The sequence below is a fragment of the Giraffa tippelskirchi genome, chromosome 10 (genome assembly GCF_054371585.1).
Source record: "Giraffa tippelskirchi isolate mGirTip1 chromosome 10, T2T-mGirTip1v1.2.pri, whole genome shotgun sequence".
Lineage (NCBI taxonomy): Eukaryota > Metazoa > Chordata > Mammalia > Artiodactyla > Giraffidae > Giraffa > Giraffa tippelskirchi.
Genome location: NC_137284.1, coordinates 57,984,228 through 57,986,459, shown reverse-complemented (window position 1 = coordinate 57,986,459; position 2,232 = coordinate 57,984,228). Strand labels below are relative to the sequence as shown.

At 38.3% G+C, this 2,232-nt stretch overlaps 1 pseudogene; it reads right to left on the bottom strand.

The window, feature by feature from the left end:
- Nucleotides 1-1,136: 1,136 nt before the first annotated feature.
- On the bottom strand, nt 1,137-1,673 carry LOC145522641 (chromobox protein homolog 3 pseudogene; annotated as a pseudogene).
- Nucleotides 1,674-2,232: the final 559 nt, after the last annotated feature.

Sequence of the window (2,232 nt, the reverse complement as noted above, 5' to 3'; positions counted from 1 at the left end):
CTGATTACTATGAAGTTATTGCTTTTCCATGCTTCTGCTGAACCAATAACCCAGATACTGAAAAGATTGAACCTATATGTGAAGAATAGATTGGGGTAAAGAAAAACATGTAGATCAGTAGTTAAGATTACAAAAGCTTATTTACCCATTTATTCTAGCAGGTCCTAAATTGACATCTCTAACCACCCAGTTAGGTTTTCATGAGCAAAGTCTTAGACGTTGACCTCTTAGTTGACACAGCATAGGGATTTCAACTCTAGGAAAGAAGAGGTTCACTAGAAGAAACCTGTAAATGTCCATTTAAGTCTTGCTTGGCTAATTAAAACACATTAGGATTTTTCTAGTTTTCTCATCTGGGTGGGAAGATTCTTGTTAGTGATGAAATTTTTCCTGTTAGGAGTTTTGCCAATAAACTTCCTTTTGTATGTAGTTATAGATATGGATTCAGATACAAGTGCTTTTATTGTCCAATTTAATTTATTTATGTTATATTTAAATTTTCCAAATAATTACAGAATCAGCTACCTAATTTGAAAGGATAAGGTTTCAGGAAAGTTTCCATTTTACTTGAATTGATTTATTTCTTAGGCTGCTCAGAGTTCGAGCATCCCAGAAACATGGGCTTATCCACGGTTATGAATTGGCATTTTTTTGGCAAATGTTTTTAAAAAAATAAAAATAAGGAAGTGAAAATCATTTACATGTGTTTTATGTATACACACACAAAAAAAAACCCAAATAAACAAAAAACCCAGAATGGTCCTTAGGCATATAGGAGTTAAAGACAAAATCAGATTGGGTAATGACTATGGAGATTTCCTCCAACATTTAGAAAATATGTTCCCTGATGCAGAGGAAAGAATGTATCATGTTATCAAATGTTTTTTTCTGATAAAGGAAGCAACTAAGAAAGCTTTATTTATTTGTTCAAAGTGACCAGAACTGTAGACTCAAAAAATAAATAAATAAAAAACAAAAACCAGCACCTCTAATACAACTTCAAAATGAGCATATGAAACTTTATTTTCTTTGGAATCTAGTTATTTCTTCACACTAATAAACCAAAAACCAAGACCCACCGTTTATATACATCAGTTTATGTATATATGAAATTATATGTATGGCAACGTAGACCATTATTGAGCTTCATTTTCTGGACAAGAATGTCAAGTTAGTCTGTGCATAAGTGGCAGTTACAATCTAAGTACACGTCATCTTTGCTTCTTCTACCAGCACCAAGTCTGCCTCATCTGAATCTTCCCGCCTGTTTCATGAGAAACATGAATTTTCCACTGCTGTCTGTGCACCAGTTATTCATTTAGGATCATACCCCTGACACAGCCTCTTGATTTGACAGCAGCATCTCTTTTTCTTTGATTCCCTAGTGTCAGATTCATTGCCTGATAAAGATTTTCTTTTTCTACCACCTTTTTCTGTACTAGCTGTTGGAGAATTAAGAAGTGTTTCAATTAACTCTGGGTAATCTGAGTTTCCTTCAGAGTCCCAATATCATCAACATCTATATTTCCTTTTCACTTGAGGAAATAACATCCCCCACCCTTTCACTACAAGTCAGTTCTGTCTTTTTCCATGACCAATTCTTGAGGCTTTTCTCTCCGACTTTTAGTCTTTTCATTCTGTTTCTTTCCCATGCTTTGCAATGCAGTTTTATTGGAGGCTGTTTTTATTGCAAACTGGAAGAGGTATCATTCCTCACCTTCGAGCTACCCCAGGTGTCCCTCATCTCCAGTCCTGCATGCCTCAAGCTCGAGTTCCCTTTAATTCTCATGTGTCGGGTGCAGATACAACCCCAGCTACCCTGCAGAGTCGGGTACAAGTGGGAGGGCTCCCTGTGGGTCTCACCATCGTCTTTGCCTCAGGCCCCAGCCCTGTCCCCTCCTGCCACAGCACCCCCACAGTGAGGATAGCATCAGTCATTGCAAGTCTCCAGGGGACAGAAAAGTATAATGGAAGTCTCACTGGACAAATGTCCCTCATGTGGGAAACAGTAATGAAGGCACATCTTTGTGCATGAGAGCTCTCCTAACTCCTCCTTACCTATGACCCTCACTTTCACTAGCCTTCTTCCTCAGCTCTCACTCCACAGGCTTGCCCTCCCCTGGTTGTCTTTTTGACTCACAGAGGAAAGAAATGCTCACCATGGATTGGACGAAAGACTGAGGAGTTATCTACATTTGATACACAACTGCTCTCCTTTTGCCATCAGGACAT